Genomic DNA, 27,585 nt, shown 5'->3' on the forward strand with positions numbered 1-27,585 from the left:
CACCTCCCCCCAGTCTATGTCCTGTAGTGCAGCCCTCAACCCAGGGAAGTTTGCCTTTTTAAAGTTATATGTTTTTGCTTTCCCCGTCTGTCTTTGTTTTCTACATTTTAAGTCAAAAGTAACTATATTGTGGTCGCTATTACCAAGGTTTTCCCTCACAGTTACATTACCAACCAGCTCTGCGTTGTTGGAAATGATCAGATCCAACAAGGCATCACTTCTTGTTGGTTCCTCCACAAACTGGCCCATAAAATTATCCTGCAATAAATTTAGGAATTTTCTCCCCTTTGTAGTTTTAGCCAACCCCCGGCCCCAATCTATATCTGGATAGTTAAAATCTCCCATTATTACCACTGTACCTGCCCGGGCGGCCCTCTCTATTTGTTTATACAGCCGACCTTCTATCTCTTCAGTGATATTAGGGGGTCTGTAGATTACACCAAATATTATTTTTTCAGTATTTCCCTCCTTTTGTAATTCTACCCACAGTGATTCCACCTCCTCAGAATCATCACACACTATGGCATCGTTCACACTGACTTTCATACCACTTCTTACATACAGACAGACTCCACCACCTTTTCTGTTCATTCTATCCTTGCGAAACAATGTAAACCCCTGCAGATTGACAGCCCAGTCATGCGAGGAGTCCAGCCATGTCTCAGTGACCTCAACTATATCAATATGTTCCTCCAGTATCAAGGCCTCAAGCTCCCCCATTTTATTTGCTAGGCTTCTGGCATTTGTGAACATACACTTTACATTTCCATTAAGTTTTACACATATAGTCTCACTAATGGAATTTTCTGAGTTATTGGGGTTAATGTCATTTTTTGAGTTATAAGGGCTAATTGTACTATTTAAGTTATTGGGGCTAATGGGATTTTTTGAGTTATTGGGTCTAACGTTATTATTTAAGTTATTGGGGCTAATGGGATTTTTTGCGTTATTGCGTCTAACGTTGTTATTTAAGTTATTGGGGCTAACGGTATTTTTTGAGTTAATGGGGCTTATTGTAGTTATTGAGTTATTGGGGCTAATGGAATTTTTTGAATTATTGGGATTACAATTTTTCGGGCTACATTTATTTTTACAGCTGGTTTGTAACGCATGAATCTCCTTATCCACTGTTCTTAACCTCCCCCCACAGGACTCCTCTCCACCCGCCATTATGTCCTGACCCCTCTCTAACCTATCCATCCCACTGTCTGCTTTCTTTGCTTTATTATCCTCCCCCCACTCACCTAGTTTAAATACTCAGCCACCCCTTCCAGGATTCTCTCCCCCAGCACAGAAGACCCCCTTCCATTCAGGTGCAAATTATCCGTAGAATAGAGTTTGTACCCCAATGAAAAGTCAGCCCAGTGCTCTAAAAACCCAAACCCTTCCCCCTCACACCACGACTTAAGCCATGCATTTAACTCCCTAAGCTCCCGCTGTCTTTCCTGCGATATAAATATTTTTTTTTTAAGTAGTTAAACAAAATTTATATAAATTGTGTATTGTCACAATCGTTTGGACCTACAAAAAAAGATAATGGCCCTCAGTTACTAAGACCGGAGAGTTTTTTTTTGGAGTGTTTTTGCTTTTCCTCCATTATTTTTCTCACCTTATTTACAATTGTGTCACAAGTGTTATTTTTTTCTGTTGCACGGAATATTGTTTGGTCGCACAAACTAGGTGGGTAAAACCCGAAAGAAAAAAATGCAGACTTGGAGACCCTATTGTAGATAATGTAGATAATGACTTTGTTCAAAGTTTTCAAAAATAGTACATGTTACGAAAGGTTGACTAAAGGGCACAAAATCAACCACCAGCTTGTTAATCTAGCCTGAGAGATGCACATAACATTTCTAATGGCTGTTGTTGTGAACATAATTAAAAGCCCTCAGTTTTTAAGAACAGCAGTCGGGTTTTCATTTACACAATCTCACACTTTTTCCGTGTGTTTCACATTATACTTTAACCCCTTAAGGACCAAGGACGTACCGGTACGTCCTTGGTCCTGCTCTCCTGATATAACGCGGGGTTACACAGTAACACCGCATCATATCACGGCGGGCCCGGCGTCATAGTGAAGCCGGGACCCGCCTCTAATCACTATTAACCCTTTAGCCGCGCGCTCAGAGCTGAGCCGCGCGGCTAAAAGTGAAAGTGAAAGTTGCCGGCTAGCTCAGTCGGGCTGTTTGGGATAGCTGCGGCTAATCACGGCATCCCGAACAGCGGACAGGACAGCGGGAGGGCCCCTACCTGCCTCCTCGCTGTCCGATCGCCGAATGACTGCTCAGTGCCTGAGATCCAGGCATGAGCAGTCATGCGGCAGAATCGTTGATCACTGGTTTCTTATGAGAAACCAGTGATCAATGATGAAGATCAGTGTGTGCAGTGTTATAGGTCCCTATGGGACCTATAACACTGCAAAAAAAAAAGTGGAAAAAAAAGTGAATAAAGATCATTTAACTCCTCCCCTATTAAAAGTTTGAATCACCCCCCTTTACCAATAAAAAAAAAAAACACAGTGTAAATAAAAATAAAAATAAACATATATGGTATCACCGTGTGCTGAAATGTCTGAATTATAAAAATATATCATTAATTAAACCGCTCGGTCAATGGCGTGCGCGCAAAAAAATTCCAAAGTCCAAAATAGTGCATTTTTGGTCACATTTTATATCATTTAAAAATGAATAAAAAGCGATCAATAAGTCCTATCAATGCAAAAATGGTATCGTAAAAAACTTCAGATCACGGCGCAAAAAAATGAGCCCTCATACCGCCCCATACACGGAAAAATAAAAAAGTTATAGGGGTCAGAAGATGACAATTTTAAACGTATTAATTTTCCTGCATGTAGTTATGATTTTTTCCAGAAGTCCGACAACATCAAACCTATATAAGTATCATTTTAATATTATGGACCTACAGAATAAAGATAAGGTGTCATATTTACCGAAAAATGTACTACGTAGAAACGGAAGCCCCCAAAAGTTACAAAACTGCGTTTTTCTTTCAATTTTGTCGCACAATGATTATTTTTTTCGTTTCACCGTAGATTTTTGGGCAAAATGACTGACTTCATTACAAAGTAGAATTGGTGGCGCAAAAAATAAGCCATCATATGGATTTTTAGGTGCAAAATTGAAAGAGTTATGATTTTTCAAAGGCAAGGAGCAAAAAACGAAAATGCAAAAACGGAAAACCCCCGGTCCTTAAGGGGTTAAAGAGTTTTTTTTTTTTCATTTACTCGGGAACACGCCCCATTTCGAAAAAATGCCCATTTGGTATGTTTTAAAGTTTCCTTTGGTCACACAAACTGTTGCATACATCGTGCAACAGAATATCAGGCGCTAAACCCGACAAAAACTTTTGGGTTCACATTAGTAAATCATGGCCAATGTGTCTTTAACTGAAAAGTGCACTCTGTAGAAACAGAAGCCCCCAAAATGTGGCAGTGTTTTTGTTTTTTGTTTTCAGTTTCATCCCACAAATATTTTTCTTTTGTTTTACCATAGATTTGATGGTAAAATGAGTACTAATATGGGTCTGTAAGTGGAAAATTGAAAGTGATATGGCTATTAGAAGGTGAGGAGGGAAAAAAATGAAGTACAAAAATGTTAATGTTATTTTCTTTAAAAAAAAAAAACATGTAAAACATTTTGATCTGTGTGGTCTCTGGGTGCAGAGACCCTCTACCGATCACTAGAGAAAACAGAGAGAAAGGATTAGCTTAGTATTTTTCTTCGTGTCTCTTTCTTCACTGCCTAAGAAGGGCTGTAAATATCTATAGTCAAGAGAGAAATAAGAAAACAAGCACTCAGCTGACTGTTTCTCCCTACTTGTTTTAGGAATTGGTGGGGGGTCTCAGCAACCACCAATTTTGCTTGTCTCTGTGTCATGTCTATATTTTTTTTTATAAAAGTAACAATTTAAAACATGTTAAAATCCAACATATCTGTTCATTCTTTACTCTAACATCTTCTCCAAGGAAAAAATCCCCAAACATGTTAGAATGAAAGACCTCTCTTATTTTGTCTCATTGTTAATATGTTTTTTGTCAGAATATACTATTTTTTTCTCACGAAAGTAAAGGCTCACGTACAGGACCACAATAAATCTTTGTGCAACATCCAAGTACCACAGAGCTAGCACTCTGATGGAGCTCTAGTGTACCACTAAATAACTTCTGCTTCATTTGGAGATTCCTTCTAGAAAGAAAATTAGGATCACAATAACGAACAAAAAACCTGGGATTCACACTATACCACATAAGAAAGGAGCTCAGGGCCTCGAAACGTGTTGCGTGTTCTATGAAACGGTTAATGTGATTCAACTAATCCTACTGATGTGTGGTGGCTCGCACCGTATAACACAGGATTTTCATTCATTTTTGTGATCCACTATCCGTTTAGCTGGCAAGCTGCTACGCCAACACCTGGGAGGCTGCACCATCGTTTTACACACTGTTATAGTGGTTGTGTCTGTTACACAAGCCTACAAGGTTAGCGGTTCTCCAAAAGAGGTCTGTTACCTGTCTATGTGCACTACTGAAATGGACGTACTGTCCTAGAGGAAGCTCTGCCACTTTTTTCTTTAAAAGCAGAAGTGTAGAGGTATTCACCTGCACTAAATAGATTGTAAATGTATTAAAAAGTTTAAAAGTTTCTGCTGCTTCAAGCTTCACCTGACATCTGACTCTGCAGAAGAAAAAAAAAAAAAGCTGTGACCAGTGACTGGATGAGTGGGCACTTTCTGTACAGTTGATTGCTCAGAGAAAGCAGCAGAGAGCAGCGGAGATGATGGACCAGTAAAACGACAGAACTGGGGGATCTTGGCAGATTAGTGTGCTTTGTTATTTTTGAAACACATAATAAAAAAAATTCTCTATTGATAGATAATCCTTTAAAGGGGCATTCTAGTTTTGAAAAACGTATATTCTATCCAGAGGATAAAGGATATGGGGGGGTAGGAGGGTCTGACCGCTTGTACCCCCTGGAATCTCCAGAACGGAACACTTCTTTTACCACTGAGCACTCTGACACCCACCTTGCGAGATCAACTGGTCTCTGAGGTTACGATCTGCTCAGCTAATCACCGGCTTAGGGGGGGCGCCATTACATCATAGGGGCTCCCAAGGGTCAGACCACCCACAATCAGACACCTATTAGTTTTTCATAACTCGAATACCCCTTAAATAATACTAAGAAAAATTTAAATGTAGTTGTTTTCAGTGGCTAAACTTGTATTTCATAAGATTATGATTAGAGATGAGCGAATCGAAGTTGACGAACCCGAATTCGTTACGAATTTCATGAAAAATTCGATTTGCAACGAATACGAATATCTCCGCGATTCTATCACATTAATAGCTTCATTAAACTCCATTTTACAGCGTTCCAGGCTATTGGGGACCTAAGATGGCAGATCCACATGTGAGTACAGTACATGGGGCAGGGGATTATGGGAGGGCGGGAAACAGCTGCGGGAATGAAGGTAGGCGGGCTGACCCTGAATCACATGTGAGATGCAGCCTATCAGTGTTCACTGATCCCTGTGATGTCACAGCCCCTATATAATCGGCGGCCATCTTGCCTCTCTTCATTTCATCTATGCACTCAGATAGAGAGGACGGGACTGTGCGTGTGTGAATAGCTCATACCACAGCGTTACACTGCAACTGCTAGTCACATCAGCATTAGGGAAAGGCAGGAGTGCAGAGTGCTTTGCTGTAACACTGAGAAGGATCATTGATAGCTAAACCTCCTATTCACGTTATTGAGCATTGCAGCAGAGAGGGGCAGATAGCTGTCAGCTGCCTCATACAGATCTCCAAGCTGCCTGAACTTTCTGAAGCATCTTATCTCCTCATTTTTCAGCCCAATTGAGTTTATTTTTATTTGCTCCACAAAACTTCTGCTGCTCAGAATTGTGTGACAGAGTGCAATTTAGGGTTTAATCCCTGGATTTTTTCTTTGTGGTGCTGCACTGTTGGATCCTGCTGCTGTTCAGAAATATGTGATTATTCAGTGGACTGTAGTGCATTTGCACCATTTTGTACCTGTTAATCTGTCAAGGGGCTACATACTGTGCAAGTCCAAACAATACTATTCACCGGCTGTTTTTTTTTTTTTTTTTAAACAGTTTTTGCCCTCATCAGTGCATACCACATAGGTACATGCAAGTATTGTACCATTTAGTACCTGTTAAGCTGTCAAGGTGCTCCATACTGTCAAAGTCCAAACAATAGTATCCACTGGCTGGTGTATTACAAAAATACAGAGTTTTTTTCTACTAATAGGCCCTCATCAGTGCATACCGCATACGTACATCCAAGTATTGTACCATTTATGTCAGGATCCGGGTACTGTGAGGATACTGGTGGTGGATCCTCTGTGTCAGTGGGGTGATGACGTGGGCCGTACCAGGGGAACGGAGTCTAAGGGGTTACTGGTATTCACCAGAGCCCGCCGCAAAGCGGGATGGACTTGCTGCGGCAGGTAACCCCCAGGTCGTTCCACCCGATAGCGACTCAACCCTGACTGACAGCTGAGATAGGCGCGGTACAAGGGATTAGGCAAGAGCAAGGTCAGACGTAGCAGAAGATCAGGGCAGGCAGCAAGGATCGTAGTCAGGGGCAACTGCAGGAGGTCTGGAACACTGGCTTGGGACATACAAGGAACGCTTTCACTGGCACAATGGCAACAAGATCCGGCAATACAGGGAAGGGGAAATGAGATAATATAGAGCAAGGCACAGGTGAAGTTACTAATTTCGGCCAGGCGCCAATCAGCAGCGCACTGGCCCTTTAAATCGCAGAGAGCCGGTGTGCGCGCGCCCTAGGGAGTGGGGCCGCGCACGCCGGGACTGGACAAACGGGGAACAGGTCGGGTAAGCAGGCTGGGATGCGAACCGCGAGCGGGCGCGTCCCACATCGCGGGTCGCATCCCCGCCGGAGACACTAGCGCAGCTATTCCGGTGAGCGGGTCTGACCGGGACGCTGCGAGCAGGTAAACGATGCGAGCGCTCCGGGGAGGAGCGGGGACCCGGAGCGCTCGGCGTAACAATTTAGTACCTGTTAAGCTGTCAAGGTGCTCCATACCGTCAAAGTCCAAACAATAGTATTCACTGGCTGGTGTTTTACAAAAATACAGAGTTTTTTCTGCTAATAGTCATATCAATGCCCTCATCAGTGCATACCGCATAGGTACATCTAAGTATTGTACCATTTAGTACCTGTTAAGCTGTCAAAATGCTCTGCTCCATACCGTCAAAGTCCAAACAATAGTATCCACCGGCTGGTGTTTTACAAAAATACTGATTTTTTTTCTGCTAATAGTTAGGCATATTACTGACCTCATCAGTGCATACCGCATAGGTACATCTAAGTATTGTACCATTTAGTACCTGTTAAGCTGTCAAGGTGCTCCATACCGTCAAAGTCCAAACAATAGTATCCACCGGCTGGTGTTTTACAAAAATACTGATTTTTTTTCTGCTTATAGTTAGGCATTTTACTGCCCTCATCAGTGCATACTGCATAGGTACATCCAAGTATTGTACTATTTAGTAGCTGTCAAGGTGCTCCAAACCGTCAAAGTCCAAACAATAGTATCCACCGGCTGGTGTTTTACAAAAATACAGAGTTTTTTTCTGCTAATAGTTAGGCATATTACTGCCCTCATCAGTGCATACCGCATACGTACATCCAAGTATTGGACCATCTAGTACCTGTTAATCTTTCAAGGGCCCACATATTGTTCAAGGGCAGCCGTAAGTAATCACCTGCTGTTCTAGACAAATACTGTTTAAAGAGTAGTGTAGCGTATTGTAATACCCTCATAAACGCACTAAGTATGTCAGGCAGAGAAGTGCCAGGACGTGCATAGAGGAGTGGCAGAGACCTAAATACTTCAGGCAGAGTTGGCAGAAGACTTGGGGCGAGTGGCAGCAGGAGTCGCAGCGAGAGGACTGAGCTCCCGTTATCAGCCAGCGGTCGTGTCTCCACCAGCAACCCATCTGCCGTCTTAAATTGGTTAACAAGCTCATCCACATCATCACAAGTGACATCTGACACCCCCAGTCAACAGTCGGTGGGTTCCTCAGACACAACCCTCAGTTGGCATGGCCTGGGAGCAGTCCATGTCCTCCCATTGCCTTTGTCCTATGCTGTTCCCTCTCCTAAAGAAGTATCTTATGCTTTGGGTTCAGCTCCACTATTTACTGAGGACGATCCAATAGAGGACAGTCAGCAGCTACTGGACAGCCAAGAAGGGGAGGACACATGCGCCGCTTGCTCCGCTAGGTGGCCAAGTAGTGATGCGGAGAGTGACGTGGGAGGCGGTGTTGCAAGTGTTCAGGGTCCTGAAGCAGACACTGTTGGGGAACCTGAGGAGGACATCAGTGACGTGCACACAACTGTTGATGATGATGAAGCCGATCGCAATTGGGAGCCGGGTGCAGAAGGGGCTTCATCATCATCAGGAGAAGAGAGTTGCAGGTTGCCCTTGAGGCAGCAAGGCGGTAGCACGGTTGGCAGTCAGCGTGGTGGCAGTAGTGGAAAATCAGGAGCCAGACGTGCCCGGGGGGGAGAGCACCTGCTTCGCGGCAGCCTACCTTTCCGGTAGGAAGTGGAACAGGGGTTCCTGGAGACGGCGCCAGTAGCAGTCAATTAGTGCGGACTGCGGGTGGGAAAATCAGTTACTCGGCGGTGTGGAAGTTTTTCATAAGGCATCCGGAGGAGGTTCACGTAGCCACATGCAAGATCTGTCGGCAGAAGGTGAAGTGTGGCCAGGGTCCCAATGTCAGCACCACGGCCCTGCGTTAACACATGCTTCGCCACCATAAAGCGGCCTGGGAGAACCGTGGCTCCGATGTAGTGGTCCAGCCTGCTGCATCACCCAGTGGCCATCCGCTCCCTCCTTCATCCAGCCAAGGCTCCACCACCTCAGCCGAAGGGAGCTATGTGTCAAACCCTCCTTCTGTCGCTCCTGCTTCTCCCGCTTTAAGTCAGCCATTCCGCCAACAATCCATCGGCGAAGCCATGTCCAAGAGACAACAGTATGCGCCCACTCATCCAACGGCGCAGAAGTTGAATGTGTTCCTGTCCAAGTTGCTGGTGTTGCAGTCCCTCCATTTTCAAGTGGTGGACTCTGCACCTTTCAGAGAATTGATGGCTTGTGCCGAGCCGAGGTGGAGAGTCCCAAGTCGTCATTTCTTTGCGAAGAAGGCAGTACCAGCCCTGCATAAGTTTGTACAAGAGAAGGTGGGCCAGTCCTTGTGCCTGTCGGTGTGTTCAATAGTGCACAGCGGCGCCAACGTGTGGAGCTGTAACTACGGGCAGGGACAATACTTGTCTTTTACGGCTCACTGGGTAAATGTGGGTCCTGCACAGCCACAACAGCAACTTGGACAGGTCACACCGCTTCCTGCTCCACGCTCTCGCTCACAGGCAGTTGGTCCTGTTACAGTGTGTGACGCCACCTCCTCATCCTCCACCGTGTCCTCGGCCTCCACTGCACGGCCAAATCTCGGTGGCCCTTCATCGTACCATGTGTGTAGGGCACGGTGGTGTCAAGCTGTTCTTCACATGGTTTGCCTTGGCGAACGGAGTCACACAGGGGAGGAACTGCTAAAGTTCATTTGTAAAGAAATCCGAGTATGGCTTACTCCACGAAATCTGGAAATGGGAACCATGGTGACAGACAACGGGAAGAACATCGTGTCCGCGCTGTGACAAGGAAGTGTGAAACATGCGCCCTGCATGGCACACGTGTTGAATCTGGTTGCCAAGCGCTTCCTCAAGTCTTCATCCCATTTTCAAAACATCCTGAAAATGGCAAGGAAACTGTGCATGCATTTCAGCCACTCGTACACCGCCAAGCACACCTTCCTTTAGCTGCAGCATCAGAACGGTATCCCACAACATAGCCTGGTCATCTCCAGACTACATGGGCCCTGTGGGGGCTGAACTGGAGGAGGAGGATGATGAGGGGCAGAGCGGAGCACAGTTTAGGTTGGATGAGATGGCCGGTGTTTCTAGTCTTCAGACAGGAGAGGAGGAGCAGGAGCAGCCAGAGGAGCTGGAGGGTTATGAGGAAGTTGAGACAGAGGACCCAGACACACCGTGGCAGTATGTAGTGGAGATGGAGGCAGGTAGTTCCTCCGAGTCACTGGTGCAAATGGCACGATGCATGCTCAGTTGCTTGCGTAGTGACCCCCGAATTGTCAAAATTCGTCAGCGGGATGTCTTCTGGATCTCCACCTTATTAGACCCTCACTACTGTCCCAAAATGGGGGCCTTTTTTACACCCACTGAGAGGGAGGACAAACTGACCTACTACAGAGAGTTTCGGCCACATGGTCCATCCACTCGCAGGTCTGACTCTGTGCTCACCTTCCACTGCCATGGCTGCTGGGGAGGGGAGGGGTGGCAGGAGCAGTACCAGCTCAATCAGCAACAGCCTGATTCTACAGTCGCTGATGAGTAGCTTTCTTCACCTGCATAGTGAAGAAACTCATCAGCAGCAGGTAGACATGGAGCAGGACCTGATCCAGCAGGTGGTGGCATACCTTGACATGGCCATGCCAACAACCATTGAAGATCCGCTGGACTTCTGGGCAGCCAAACTTGATTCATGGCCACAACTAGCAGAGTTTGCCCTGGAAAAGCTGTCCTGCCCGGCCAGTAGTGTGCCATCAGAGCGGGTGTTTAGTGCGGCCAGGGCCATAGTCACCCCAAGGCGAACTCGTCTGTCCACTAAAAATGTGGAGAGACTGACATTTGTCAAGATGAATCAGGGATGGATCAGCCAGGATTTCCAGCCACCAATGCCAGATGGTTCGGAGTAGATTGACCATGCTCCTACAACAAACATTTCTCAAATATGGTTGGTTATGAAACCCTCTGGGGCAGTCCTGGGCATTGTATGGCCCGCTTGCCATATACGGCCCTTTGATTGGCTCCGACCGGCCCGCGCTGACTGCGGGAACAACTATGCTGCCTAATCTGGGGAACATCTATGCTGCCTAATCTGTGGGATATCTATGCTGCCTAATCTGGGGGACAAGTATGCTCCTAATCTGGGGGACATCTATGATGCCTAATCTGGGGGACAAGTATGCTCTTAATCTGGGGGACAACTATGCTCCTAATCTGGGGGACATCTATGCTGCCCAATCTGGGGGACAACTATGCTCCTAATATGGGGGAAACTGATGCTTCTGGCCTTGGGCCTATAATTTTTTTAAATTTAGCAGTAGCTAAATACATGCTTAATGCAAATGTCAACATTGATCTTTAAATGTAAGGGGTTATGAAACCCTCTTGGGTACTGCGAATGACTGCTCCAGAATCATTCTGTGTCTTTCAGGAACTACTTGCCTCCCTGGCGCCTCAGGCCTTGGGCCTATAATTTTTTAAGTTTAGCAGTAGCTAAATACATGCTTAATGCAAATTTCAACAATGATCGTTAAATTCTCGGCGCTCTGCCAGGGCCTTCTCCTACCCTGCCGGGGCCGATCCGAGGACCTCACTAAACCATCCAATTGTTAGTAGAGACATGCGGTGTGTACAAGGGGCAGGGACTTAATGAACCCTAGCTTATGTCCCGCATTTAGTTGTGATTCTTCTTTCCTGGCAAAAATTATCCCTATCGCCAACGGGAGTTGGGTGCAGAAGGGGCTTAATCATCATCAGGAGAAGAGATTTGCAGGTTGCCCTTGAGTCAGCAAGGCGGTAGCACGGTTGGCAGTCAGCGTGGTGTGGCAGTAGTGGAAATTCAGGAGACAAACGTGCCCGGGGGAGACCACCTGCTTCGAGGCAGCTTACCTTTCAGAGAGGTTGTGGGTTACCCGCACCTGTCGGTGAAAGATAGAGACACGCTAATCCATTCAGTGGAGCGCTAGTGCGGTCCAGACATTTGAGGCCATAACACACCTGTTATTGCTCGATCTCGCAATTGATTGTGCAATGTAAGGAGTTATTAAAGCCTCTTGGGTACTGCTGAGGTCTACTCCTGACTATTCCTGGTGCAATGTACGGGGTAATTAAACACTCTTGGTTAGTGTTAGTTTTAAATTTACTGATAATTTTATCAGTAATAAAATTACATTTTTCAGAATGCTAACCGTTACACAACGGAACGCTTGCTGAGTGTGATTTTTTAATGAAAATATAAAAATAAAAAAAATACGGAGAGGGATTAACTCTGCTTAATAATTTTGGGCGAAAAAACTCCTTTGGTGATCTGATCTTTTGGAGACAGATGCGCTTACACACATATGTCATTTTTTTTTTTTTTTTAAATCAAACATTGTGTGGTTTATTATTTTTGAGAAGAAAGTCTTTGGGTGGTCCACCATCCTGCATTATAGAGTCTTCTGAACTGTTGGATATGCGCTTGTTTTTACACAAAGGTATACAAAATTATACAATTTTGTTGATTTTGGGGGGGATTGTGAAGCCCTGTGTGTACTGGTGCATCAGCCAACTCCAGGCTGTGTCCTTGAGCCAATATATGGGTTACTGATGCCGCTGTGGTGCCTGGGTCTGTTAATTTCAAATTTTCTCATAGGTAGCACCCGCTATCCAAATTCTTTTTCAAAAATTTCTAAAATTGTGGTGTTTTTTGGGGGGGATTGTGAAGCCCTGGTGTGTACTCGTGCATCAAGCAACTCCAGGCTGTGTCATTCAGGCAATATATGGGTTACTGATGCCGCTGTTGGTCCTGGGTCTGGGAATTTCAAATTTTCTCATAGGTAGCACCCGCTATCCAAAATCTTTTTCAAAAATTTCTAAAATTGTGGTGTTTTTTGGGGGGGATTGTGAAGCCCTGGTGTGTACTCGTGCATCAAGCAACTCCAGGCTGTGTCATTAAGGCAATATATGGGTTACTTATGCCGCTGTTGGGCCTGGGTCTGGGAATTTCAAATTTTCTCATAGGTAGCACCCGCTATCCAAAATCTTCGGTTTAAATTTCTTAATTCATCTTTTAAACTTAGGGATTGTGAAGGCCTAGTGCCTACTCATGCTGCTGGCAACTCCGGGCTGTGCCATTCATCCACTATATGGTCTCCTCATGCTGCCAACACCTCCATGCTGTGTCATTCAGCCACTATATGGTCTCCTCATGCTGACAAGCTGTCCATGCTGTGTCATTCAGCCACTATATGGTGCCCTCATGCTTCAGCTTCATCCAAGCTGTGTCATTCAGCCACTATATGGTGTCCTCATGCTGCCAACACCTCCACGCTGTGTCATTCAGCCACTATATGGTGTCATTATGCTGCCAACACCTCCACGCTGTGTCATTCAGCCACTATATGGTGTCCTCATGCTGCCAACACCTCCACACTGTTCCATTTAGCCACTATATGGTCTCCTCATGCTGACAACCTGTCCATGCTGTGTCATTCAGCCACTATATGGTGTCCTCATGCTTCAGCTTCATCCAAGCTGTGTCATTCAGCCACTATATGTTGTCCTCATGCTGCCAACACCTCCACGCTGTGTCATTCAGCCACTATATGGTCTCCTCATGCTGCCAACACCTCCAAACTGTGTCATTCAGCCACTATATGGTCTCCTCATGCTGCCAACACATCCACGCTGTGTCAGTCAGCCACTATATGGTGTCCTCATGCTGCCAACACCTCCATGCTGTGTCATTCAGCCACTATATGGTGTCCTCATGCTGCCAACACCTCCACACTGTTCCATTTAGCCACTATATGGACTCCTCATGCTGACAACCTGTCCATGCTGTGTCATTCAGCCACTATATGGTGTCCTCATGCTGCCAACACCTCCATGCTGTGTCATTCAGCCACTATATGGTGTCCTCATGCTGCCAACACCTCCACACTGTTCCATTTAGCCACTATATGGACTCCTCATGCTGACAACCTGTCCATGCTGTGTCATTCAGCCACTATATGGTGTCCTCATGCTTCAGCTTCATCCAAGCTGTGTCATTCAGCCACTATATGTTGTCCTCATGCTGCCAACACCTCCACGCTGTGCCATTCAGCCAGTATATGGTGTCTTCATGCTGCCAACACCTCCACACTGTGTAATTCAGCCACTATATGGTCTCCTCATGCTGCCAACACATCCACGCTGTGTCAGTCAGCTACTATATGGTGTCCTCATGCAGCCAACACCTCCACTCTGTGCCATTCAGCCAGTATATGGTGTCCTCATGCTGCCAACACATCCACGCTGTGCCATTCAGCCACTATATGGTCTCCTCATGCTGACAACCTGTCCATGCTGTGTCATTCAGCCACTATATGATGTCCTCATGCTGCCAACACCTCCACGCTGTGCCATTCAACCACTATATTGTCTCTTCATGCTGCCAACACCTCCACGCTGTGTCATTCAGTCACTATATGTTCTCCTGACACTGATGCCACCACCAGGCTCTGTAATTGTGCTGCTGTGCGGCAGTGATTCTAAAAGCGAGGCCGGTAATCTGCATGTTATTCTGAATAACAGTATTATTTCACTAACCCAGCACACTCCATATGCGTTTTAGAACACAGCAAAGTGTTCTATACCCCTATAGAGGCTGTATGTAGGCTAGAAATAGCCTTTTTTTAATATAGATATGCCACTAAAAAATTCAAAACGAAACAAACTTTTTCGGAAAATTCAGCGAATCGGCCGAATCGAATTTTTGAAAAGTTCGCTCATCTCTAATTATGATCACAGACTCAGTTATAAACACAAAACATGGGACATTCTCTTCAGGGAAAATGAAACAAATTGATGGCTTGTTTTTCCTGGGTCAGAAGTGGAACAAGTACCTTTCAAGCTTTCATCTGCTTCCAGCTGAGTAATTAAAGGGAGAGAGAATCTCAGCTGACCAAGCACACATTCACTTAGCAGCAGGGGTTACATAAAGTGTTTATTCCAATAAAAACAATTAAGCATGTACGTGCTGTTTGTTCAGCATTAATAATTCCCAGTCGGCAAAGTAGAATGTAGGAGTAATACTTGAGCTTCAGAAGCATTATTAAAGAACACTGACTGGCAGTCCTGCCATTTGGTTGCAAGCCAAATATGTTTCTTGTTCCTATTCACATCATAATTGACATTATTATTATTATTATTATTATTATTATTACAATTTCTATTTTGGTTATTGCTTTTAATATACAAAATAATTTCTTCTTAATAATGTTATCATAAAGCAGATCTCTAGTAAATATATGACCACATACAGTAGGTTAAATATTTATTAAACACATCACTATTTCTCTCACTAAATGTATTTCCAAAGGTGCTATTGACATGAAATGTTTACAAGATGTTTGTGACAACCAAAGTAATCCATACATACAGCAAAACCAAAACAACCAAACTCAGAAATTAAGTTATGTGTAATAATGTGAAATGATATAGGGAAAAGTATTGAACACATGAAGAAAGGGAGGTGCAAAAAGGCACGGAAAGCCAAGGCAACAGCTAAAATCTATTAGTAATTAAAAAGCAATCCAGCCCCTTGTCAGTGCAAATTAATATCAGCTGGTTCAGTCCCAACTCACGGCCTAAAATAAGGTCTCATTGCCAAGGTGTCACACAAGACACATCTCATGATGGGCAAAAGCAAAGAGCTGTCTCAAGTACTTCACAACCTAATTGTTACAAAACATAACAATGGAGTTGGTTACAGGTGCATTTCTAAGCTTCTGAATGTTCCAATGAGCTCTGTTGGGGCAGTAATACAGTAGTGGAAAGTCAATCATTTTATCATAAATTTCCCTCGACCAGGTGCTCCTTGCAAGATTGATGAGGAGTAATAAGAATACTAAGAGGAGTTGTCCAATAGCCAAGGACACTAGTAGAGAGCTTCAAAAATACCTGGAATTAGCAAGTACTGTTGTCTCAAAGACAGTGAGAAAAATAGTGACATGTTTAATACTTGCTTCTGCTGCTGTATTTAGGGGGTAGTATAAACTATACTACTTGTACATATATATTGTATGTACTAAAAGGGTTGTCTAGTGAAAAACAACTTAACTCCTATCCACAGGCTTGGGGATAAGAGTGTGATTGTTGGGGGACAAGATACCCAAATTACATCACAATGGAATCTCTATGAAACGGTAACGAAATGTTACAATGTTTTTGGGTGCAGAAATTCAATATCTTCTTGTAAAAATTGGTTACTGAAATCTGCTTCAAACTAAACAGTTAAATGCTTTGGGCCTAGACAGCTTGTGTTATTCAATACAGATGAATAATCAATACATTTATTGCTAGGTTAATTAACCTTCATTTAATTTACCCTTAATGTGTCTGTATTTGTGTGTTCTGGGAAGCGAGATTGTAATCTTAACTGAAGAGACCGGCCTATGTAAGAAGAATATGAAATTAAAGATTATACGTTTATTCTGTAGAGTGTAATACAGAATAATAGTAATAATATTAATAATAGCTTAGGACTTGGACTTTTCTTGGATGGCGAAACGCCTGTAGGTAGTGCTGTAGCTCACTTGCAGAACTTTGACTCCACAATTCCTCTCCTCACCCTGTAGAGCACTCCACTAACTGACTTCTCTCCACACTACTTCTGTCCTCACACACTCCACTACTAAAACTGTCCTCTTAACTCCTAACTGAACTCCTTCCTGCCTAGACAAGTCACTAAACTGAGGCAGAAGATCCTTATTGGCCCCAGCTGATCACATGACTTCTCTGCAGATCCCTCTTAAAGGTACAGTAGGCATAATGAACATAAATTAATGATACAAAGGCATAAATAACATGAATCAACGCAGGATCAATACGATTTTAAAAACATTCCCCTTCCGGTAGATATGGGCTGGAGCAGACATCTGCCGGACAGGACGGGTAGTGTAATGTGTTCGGTACTGGGATACAACAATAGTTCCTCACATAAGAACAAAATTTAATATACCCCTCACATTTTTGTAAATATTTTATTGTATCTTTTCATGTGACAACACTGAATAAATGTCACTCTGCTACAATGTAAAGTCCACAGCCTGTATAACAGTGTTTAATGTTGTGTACCCTCAGATAACTGAACACACAGCCATTAATGTCTAAACCTTAATAACACCCCTAAAATGAAATGTCCAAATAGATTTTTTTTAATTAATGATAAAATAAAATTACTGTTTTTCTTAGGTGTTTAACCATATTCAATTATATACCAAATTTGTGTTTTTTTTGACATGCCCAAAACCCCTCAATATTTTTTAATCTGAAAAAAAAAATGTAATTTAGTTTTTTGCTGTTCAATATCCTGTCATTCCAAGAAGTCAATCTGTACGTCCACAACATAAAAAAATAAAAAAATTAATTCACTCTAGATTCCCCCGGTATAGAGTAATGTAAATTGTTGGTACCACTTAATATCAGTAGTGTCTGGTATTCCAACAAGAAAGAATACTTAGGCATGGAACTATCTGACATTAATAATACTGGAGATTTTTACATTAATCCCTTAGGATACATAAAATGCATCAGTTATTCTATTTAATGTGGCTGAAAAAAACATAAAAAGAAGCTAAAAAGGATAAGATACAAACATTCTTGTATATTCTAGTAAATATGATCTATGTCAATTTGAAATACTTTGTCTAATGCTTAAAATGTGCATAATAAATATGTGAATTAGTTCATAATACATACAATATATTTCATTTGCAAAACAGAGATGCGGTGGTTGCTGATGCCAGAGGCTTTTTATTTCCTCATCAATGAAGATGTAAGGGAATATATGTATGAAAGTAAAAATTTTGTAATTGTATACATAAATGATAGACCTATATTTAAAGTAATCAGGATTTAGATGAAATATGTATGAGACATCTGCTACTATGGAAAAAGGCTTTCTTTTTTGCTTTGCAGTCTATGCATTTAAGTTTTCAGTCTCCTTTTGCATGTAGATAAAAAGTATGTAGTCACTTGAAATCTCATTTGGGAATTGGTAAAGGTTAGAGATGAGCGAATTTTCAAAACATTTGATTCAACGAATTTTCCCAAAAAATTGGGTTGGATCAGAGTTTATTCACGGCAAATCACTATAAAAATTGCTATTTCTGGACTACAGAGAGGCTCAATAGGGGTGTAGAACACTTTGCTTTGTCCTAAGACGCATAGGGAGTGTTCTGTGTTAGTGAAATGATACTGTTATTCAGTATGACATGCAGATTTCAGGCATCACTATTAGAATCACTGCCGAAGAGCGTTTGGATGTGGCAGATTTTTAATGTAATTTTTATTTGATTTAATTTCAATTTATTTAACTTTTTTAATTACCCACTCTGGTGAGCATCAAGCTTGAGGTCCGCCACGAGGCGAGCTATCACCTGTTCCAGCCCCTGCATCTCAGCGCACCCCCATACACTGAGTGTCCACTTGAAAAGGGAGGGACTGTAGCACCAGCAACTTCGAAAGGAGCACATTCAGCTTCTGTGCCATTGGATAAGTGGACACATAAAGCTTGAAGTGGCTGCAGTGAAAAAGCTTGTATTTGTATCTTAAAATCCAGCTGGCGGTCCTCCGCCAGGCGAGATACCACCTGTTCCACCCTGACTGTGAAAGTGCAAATGTTTCATTTAATCAGTTATGGTTCATTGTTATTGTTTTTTTTAAATTGAAATTTAAGGTTTAATAATAAAATGTGTGGTTACAAAAGACCAAATCTAAGCAGTCACATGTCACATGGCAGCACAATGACAGAGCCTAGAGGTGGCAGCAGCATGAGGAGACCATAGTTTGTCAGAATGACACAGCATGGAATTGGCGGCAGCTAGAGGAGATGCTATAGTTGCTGAATGACACAGCCTGGAGTTGGTGGCAGCATGAGTAGACCATAGGGCCTCACAATCCCTGTTACTATGCTGGATGTGGATCCTCCGACCTGTGTGGCAGATGACATGGGCCGTATCGGGGAGCAGAGTCTTAGGTGGCACTGGTCTTCACCAGAGCCCGCGGCAAGGTAGGATGGGCTTGCTGTGGCAGGCGACACCCAGGTCGCTACCCCCAATATGACTCGACAACACAGGTAGCTGGGCAAGACGAGGTACAGATGGATGAGGCAGAGGCGTAGTCAGACTTAGCAGAAGGTCAATGCAGGTGGCAAAGGTGTGTAGTCAAATAACGTAACGGAAAGGTCAAATATATGGGTAAGGCAAACAGATAATAGGGAACGCTTAATCTCAGGCTAGGGGTGGTGAAGATCCCGCAGGGAAGAGAGGGAGGAGCTGGCTTAAATAACATATGGGAAGGACCAGGCACAAATTAGTAGTGCACTAGCCCTTTAAATCTGGAGAAGCAGTCGCGCGCGCCCTAGGAGTCGGGGGTGTGTGCGCAGGGAACCAGATAGCTGGGCAGCAGCAGGTAACGAACAGGCCGCAATTCGCATGAAGGCGTGTTCCGTGATACGAATCGTGGTCCCACCATGGGAAGGAGGCGGCGATCGGTCGTGGTCAGAGCGCCGGACCAGAACGCTCGCTGTAACAATCCCTAAAATTAAAAGATGAATCTTAAAATTTTTATTGAAGATTTATGGTAGCTAGTGCTACCATAATTTTTTTTAGGTAATTTCACAGGCCCAGCAGCATAAGTATACCCTATAGTGGCTAAATGACACAGCCTGGAGCTGGCGGCAGCATGAGGGGACAATAGGGCTTAACAATCCCTAAGATTAAAAGATGAATCTTAAAATTTAAATTGAAGCTTTATAGTAGCTAGTGCTACCATAAAATGTTTTAGGTAATGTCCCAGGCCCAGCAGCATCAGTAAACCATATAGTGGCTGAATGGCACAGCCTGGAGTTGTTGGCAGCATGAGTAGATCATATAGTGGCTGAATGGCACAGCCTGGAGTTGGCGACAGCAAGAGTAGAACATATAATGGCTGGATGGCACTGCTTTGAGTTGGCGGCAGATGAGTAGAACATATAGTGACTGAATGGCACAGCCTGGAGTTGGCATCAGATGAGGAGACCATGAAGTGGCTGAATGGCACAGCCTGGAGGTGGTGGGAGCATGAGGAGAACATATGGTTGCAGAATAAGACAGCCTGGAGGTGGCAGCAGCAGCATCAGGAGTCCTGAAAGTGACCCGGTAACAGAGTGGTGCGGTGGGTGGCAATACTAGTACCCGATGACAAAGGTGAGTGAATAAAGGTCTGATGCAGAGGAATGTTTGTAACTGGGGAGCAGCACCTTAAATCTGTTTGTCACTATCCATATTTGTGAAGTGTTGGTTTGGCACCATGGTCAATCTACTCTGATGCATCTGGCTTTGGTGGGTGGAAATCCTGGCTGATCCATGCCTGATTCATCTTCACAAAGGTCAGTCTCTCCACATTTTTCGTCAAGTTCTCCTTGGGGTGACTATGGGACACGGTGGAGGATGAGAAGGTGGAGTTGCACAATGTTGCAGGACCAACAGCCTGAGAGCATGGAGGCGGAAGCGGCCTGACCTGTCCAAGTTGCTGTTTTGGCTGTCCAGGAACCACATTCACCCAGTGGGCCGTAAAGGACATGTATTGTCCCTGACCATAGTTACAGTTCCACATGTCAGCACTGCCATGCACTTTGGTACATGTTGGTAGAGTGGGGTGGTGAGTGTTAATACCAGTATCGGATGACGAAAGTGGAAAACAGTCTTTTTGTCAAAGTGTTAGTGTGTACAAGTAAGTATTGAGGATATGCATTATGTAAAACTTAACTTTTAACATTTTTCTTAGGATAAAATATATGGTCTCAAAATAGTTTTTGAAATCTAACAAAAAGAAAGGTGTGCAAAAAAACTCCATGTGCCACCTACATCGCCAAGTATTGATGCGATGCAACGTATGGGAACAACGTATGGTCCACTGAAACAGGTGGGGGTGAAATCTTCCCCTGTAAGGCCCTACTCTGCAACTATTAATTCCCTTATTGGCAAGTGTTACTCGTCCTAAAAAGGGCGGCCCCACACAGGAACCTCTCCCTATTTCCACCTAAAAACACTGCCATTTCCCAGTGTTTTTACATTGAAATAGAGAGGGGTTCCTGTGTGGGGCCGCCCTTTTTAGGATGAGTAACAAGTGCCAAGAAGGGAATTAATAGTGCGAGAGTATCGCCTTATAGGGGGAGTTTTTACCCCCACCTGTTACAATGGACCATACGTTGTTCCCTTCCACCTTTTAGAGGTCTTTGCATTGCATCAATACTTGGTGGTGTAGGTGGCACATGATGTTTTTTGCACACCTTTCATTTTGCTAGATTCCCCCCAAAAATTTGGTCCATATATTTTATCCTAAGAAAAATTAAGTTTTAGCTAATACATATCCTCAATACGTACTTGTGGTCTAATGCAGAGGAATTTCTGTAACTGGAGACCAGCACCTTATTTATGTTTTTCAGTATCCATATCAGCACAATGAGAGAGCCTGGAGGTGGCAGCATCAGCATGAGGAGACCATATGGTGGCGCAATGACAGAGCCTAGATGTGGTAGCATCAGCATGAGGAGACTATATGGTGGCACAATGACATAGCCTGGAGGTGGCAGCAGCAGCACGAGGGCCATGCCAACTCATGGGTCAGTCTGAGAAACCCACTGTCTGTTGACTGGGAGTGTCGGATGTCACTTGGGATGAAGTGGATGACCGAGTGAACCAATCAATCGTGGTTGCTGGGTTGTTGGTCGAGATACGACTGCTAGCTGACAACGGGAGCTCAGACCTCTCGCTGCGACTCCTGCTGCGACACGCCCCTACTCTGCTGAGACCTCTGCCTGCGCCTGATGAATTTAGGCCTCTGTCACTCCTCTGAGCACTTCTCTGCCTGACATACTTAGTGCTTATATGAGGGGAGTACAATACACTTCACTATGCTTAAAACAGTATTTGTCTAGAACAGCAGCAGGTGTGTACTTTTAACTGGCCTTTTACAGTAACTAGGCCCTTAAGATTTTATCAGGAACAAAATAGTACACCACTTAGATGTAAGTATGTGGTATGCACTTATGAGGGCAGAAAAATGCCCTATAGTATGCTTAAAAAATGCATTGGAGTAAAACACCAGTCAGTGATTACTTTTGCCTGGCCTTTCACAGGATCTAGGCCCTTGACAGATTAACAGGTACAAAATAGTACACTACTTAGATGTAGGTATGTGGTATGCACTTGTGAGGGCGGAAAAATGTGCCACAGTATGCTTAAAAAAGTATTGGAGTAAAGCATCAGCCGATGATTTCTTTTGCCTGGCCTTTCACAGTATCTAGGCCCTTGACAGATTAACAGGTACAAAAAAGTACACAACATTGAGGTATGTACGTGGTATGCACTTATGAGGTCAGAAAAATGCGCTACAGTACAATTAAAAAACATATTTTTGCACAACACCAGCAGTACACAGTCAATGTGCACTCTCTCACAGACTATTAGGAATGGACTGCTGGGTATTATACCATCTACAGACTAGTACAACCAGTGGACCATTTGTTGTGGAACAAAGACACAGAGTTGCGCTGACAAATTATTCCTCCATCCTCTGCTAAGGTTTCTCCAGCTGAGCCAGCTTGCTCAAATGTATGAGGCAACACACAACTCTCTGCCCCTCTCTTTAATACAATGCTGTAGAAAGTGGCTGGGAGGTTAATAGCTACAGTAAAAAATCTTTTCAGTGAAAAATGCACTGCTCTCTGTCCACCAGAACGCTGACATGACTAGGAGGTGAAATGCTGCTGGAAAAAGCTTGTCTGTGTAACATACAGTGCTGTCCTATCTCTCTGCAGTGAAAGGATGAAGTGTCTGGCCGGAATATGGCTGCCGATTATGTAGGTCTGGGACATCACAGGGGTGACTAGCTGCTGATAGGCTGCATCCTGCATGTGATTCAGTGTCATCCCGCCTACCTTTGTTCCTGCCTTCCCAGAATTCCTTGTCCCATGTCCTCACATTTGGATCTGCCATTTTAGATGCCCTGGAGCCAGTTTAATGAAGCAATTTGCGCAATAGAATCGTGGCGATATTCGCATTTGTTGCTAATTGAATTTTTCATGAAATTTGTAACGAAATTGGAGTCAGTTGTCATATTCGATTCACTCATCTCTAGTAATGATGTTCTATTGAATTGATGCTGAAAATAGCAACTATTCTCAAATTCAGTTTTATCATGCGGAAACCCAAAAATGTTAACATTTACATGTCAACATAAAGAGTTGGAAAATATTAATAGTATAGAATCTATTTTAACTCTCATTTTTTATTTGATTATTTTAATTCTGCTGTCATTGCTACTAATACTATTACCACTACTACACAAACCATTCATACTTTAATTTCTAGTAATCATTTTATATGTAATAGTATACATGACCAGGGTGTATATGGAAGAGCACTAGGAAGGGAGACTTGTCATGGCATAAAGAGGATAAACTAGCTACAAAATTCAAAAATGTCTTCCTTGGCTTTTAGTTTATTCAACCCCTTAAAGGGGTACTTCACCCCTAGACATCTTATCCATTATTCCTTAGTCCCTAGACATCTGTGTACTTCTGCTCCTCAGCCATTATGCCCCCTCCCATAGACATGGGGGTGTGGTGTGACATCACGATTATGGAAGCCCCATGCCAGCATTCTGAACATAAATATTCACGGCCGGAAAACCCCTCCCCCCACAATCTGACATTTTATCCCCTTTGGATAGGGAACATGTTTCCTAGGGGCTGAGTACAGCTATAAGGGGTTATAGTAAGCAGCATAGTTATATAGTTGAGTGACCATATTTTTTTCACGTTTTGTATTAGTTTTTCTTTTCCCCACTCTTTTCTCACAATCACTTCTATCACTCTGCACACTGTGGTTATCTCTATCTACATATATTGCATGCAAAACCATCTATGTATGTCACAAGTCCTTTCAGCTATTGTGGATGTCACTTTTGACACCCTATCACCTATCAGTCAGTATTATCAGTACGGATTTAAGCCCAGAATCGGCATTTAGCTTAGTGCCGATCACGTGGCACTGATTCCGGTATTGCATTGGCTATGCTTGATCCAATACAAATGCACAGCGTCCACCTTGTTACCATGGCACCAATGCGCCGTGCCTTATTCCATACTTACGTGCGAGCTCTGCAGAATGTCAGAGGTGCACGTCGGAGGTCACATGACCTCCACTTCCGGACGCGACCTCCACTTCCGTTGTGTTGTCCTGAGTGTATGATCTGCGCACACATGATGTCATTCGGTTTTACTAATGGGGTGGGACACACCTCCCGCTGATGTTAGTTAGAAGGACAGAAATGTAAGTAACACACATGACGTTATTTCCTGACCAGATTGGACTGTGATTGGTTGCTATACTGCACATATACCATACTCTAACTGACCTTAGACACACCCCTTGACAAAGCAGGATTGCGAAAACGCGTTCGGGGTCAGGTGACAGGTGATTTGTGGAATGCATGTCCAGGTGTTTTATTGTATTTTCACTTCGGTCTGTTTGTAATATGTTACAATGAGTAGTCCAGGGGAGTAGCCATTGTCCCTCCCATAGTGACTTATATTTCTTTAGCATTGTTTAGTCCCGTGTGCATTTGCACAGCACTACTGGTCATTGTCTACCAGTGTGCACCTTAGGACCAAAGTTGCACCTTATACTTACCTGTATTTTTACATGCATAGTCCACAATGTACTTTTAACATTATATAATGACTCATTAGATCTCCACCTCTTACCTTTTATTTACCTGTGGTACTGTTTTACCTCAATTAAATGTTTTTTGTGTGTTTTTATGTCATGTTTTGTAAACAATAAAGTATTTCCATTTTTCATGATATCTTTATTATGGTCATTTATGTTGGTGTTGACATCTGTGTACTTTTGCTCCTCAGCCATTACTCCCCCTCCTGTAGACATGGGGGTGTGGTGTTACATTACGATTACGGAAGCCCCATGCCAGCATTCTGAACAGAAATATCCCTAGGGGCTGAGTACAGCTATAAGGGGTTACAGTAAGCAGCATAGTTATATAGTTGAGTGTCCATATTTTATAAAGAAAATAACTTTGTTAGCCACCAAAAGTCTTCATAATGGCAGATCATTTCTATAAATAACATCATGACTTTGTAGGTTTTTATTTTTTTATAGCATAAATGCTCTGTTTTGCTATCTTCTTGAGTGATGATATCTAGGCATTTCAGTAATGGTAGAGCCAAGAAAAGCGTGCAAGAAATCGCATTAGGACTATCTGTTTTGGGCACCAATAAGCTTTTTTTTCTAAACAAACACAGATGTAGACAGAGATGATGTAGTGCAGAGAGTATTATTAAATGGCAGGCATATCCACATGAGGCTGCAAATTTCATACTTCCCAATCAACCTTTACAATTATGTGTTCAGTTTACATCCAGACGCTTCCATTTAGCTTAGATACAAAGACGAATGAAAGTTCTCTGCAGGCCACAAATATTTAAGTGGAGTGTAGATGTGGAGGAGGGGGAGGGGTAGTAATGTAAAAACCGTCTGAGGCAAAAACTGTTTGTTATGCCCTTAGCAACCAACCACAGCTCACCTTTTATTTCTTAACCCTTTAGCACAGACCATTATGCATGTTCAGTAGCTGCATCCTAACAGACAATGAAGTAAGCTCCATAGATAGCAGGCGATAAGGAATCACACAAAGGTTGGTCATTTATTCCTTTAAATGCTGGAACTGCTTCTGTCGGGTGTCAGACCTGCATCACCACAATGTAATCTTGAGGTGCCTATTAGTTACCATGGCATTGATCAATGCTGTGCAATAGTATAAGCAATCAGTATAAGCAATCTAATGAGAAAAAAATGCTAAACTCCAGAATTGCTGATTTTTGGTCACATAATATACCGTATTTATCGGCGTATAACACACACTTTTTAGGCTAAAATTTTTAGCCTAAAGTCTACCTGCGTGTTATACGCCGATAAGCCGCTGCAGTTCAATGATTTAAAGCGGCTAATTTAACCCTTACCCACCCCCATTTGCCAGGGTCGGGGTTTTTGTTTAAAGTCCCATGCAAATCTATAGGAATATATGTTACTGCATAACTTCCAAACGGCTGGAGATATTTCGATAATACTTGGTCACATGTTACTAATATGTCCACTTAAAATATAGGATAGTTAATCTGACCCCTAACTACCCCCATTTGTGAGGGTCGGGGTTTTTGTTTAAAGCCCCATGCAAATCTATGAGAAATGTATGGAAATGACAGGTTATGAGGATGGGACATAAGGACGGAATATGAGGACGGGGTATGAGGTTGAGATAGGAGGATGGAATATGAAGACAGGATATGAGGTCGGGATATAGGGACGGGATATAGGGATGGGATATGTGGTCGGGGTATGAGAAAGGGATATGGGGACAGGATATGAGGTCGGGATATGAGTATGGAATATGAGGATGAGATATTTGGTCGGGATAGGAGGATGTGATATGAGGTCAGGATATGAGGACAGGATGTGAGGACAGGATATGAGGATGGGATATGAGGTCAGAATAGGAGGTCGGGATAGGAGGTTGAGATATGAGAATGGGATATGAGGACGGGATATGAGGACGGGATATGAGATCAGGATATGAGGACTGGATATGAAGTTGAGATATGATGATGGTATATGAGGACAGGATATGAGGTCGGGATATGGGGACGGGATATGAGGTTGGGATATGACAACAATATATGAGGACGGGATATGAAGTCAAAAGCTTCCTCCTTTGTTGATTTTCCTCCCCAACAAGGTTTAGAAAGGAAAAACCAGGCAAAGCTGGGTACTCAGCTAGTTCTATCTATCTATATATATAAAACTCAATGTGTGTATGTGTATATGTGCGTATATATGTTCCAGCATCACGTCCAAACGGCTAAAGATATTAACATGAAACTTGGCACACATATTACTTATATATCAACAACAACTTGGATAGGTAATTTAACCCTTGCTCACGCCCATTTGCCAGGGTCTGGGTTTTTGTTTAAGGTCCCATACAATTCTATGGGGAATATATGTTACTGCGTAACTTCCAAATGACTGGAGAAATTTTGATAATACTTGGTCACATGTTACTTATATGTCCACTTAAAATATAGAATAGTTAATTTAACCCTTAACTACCCCCATTTGTGAGGGTGTTTTTTTTTTGTTTAAAGTCCCATGCAAATCAATGGGAAATGTATGTTCCCACATAACTTCCGTACGGCAGTAGATATGGTACACATATTACGGGTCGGGATAGGAGAACGGGATAGGAGGTCGGGATAGGAGGTCGAGATGGGAGGTCGGGATAGGAGGACGGGATAGAGGTCAGGATAGCAGGTCAGGATAGGAGGTCGAGATAGGAGGTCGGGATAGGATGTCGGGATAGGAGGTTGGGATAGGAGGACATTATAGGAGGTTGGGATAGGAGGATGGCATAGGAGGTCAGGATATAAGGACGGGATATGAGGTTGGGATATGACAATAATATATGAGGACGGAATATGATGTTAAAAGCTTCCTTTGTTGATTTTCCTCCACAACAAGGATTAGGAAGGAAAAACCGGGCAACGCCGGGTATATATATAT

This window comes from Hyla sarda, chromosome 2 (assembly GCF_029499605.1).
Source record: "Hyla sarda isolate aHylSar1 chromosome 2, aHylSar1.hap1, whole genome shotgun sequence".
In the NCBI taxonomy this organism is placed as follows: Eukaryota; Metazoa; Chordata; class Amphibia; order Anura; family Hylidae; genus Hyla; species Hyla sarda.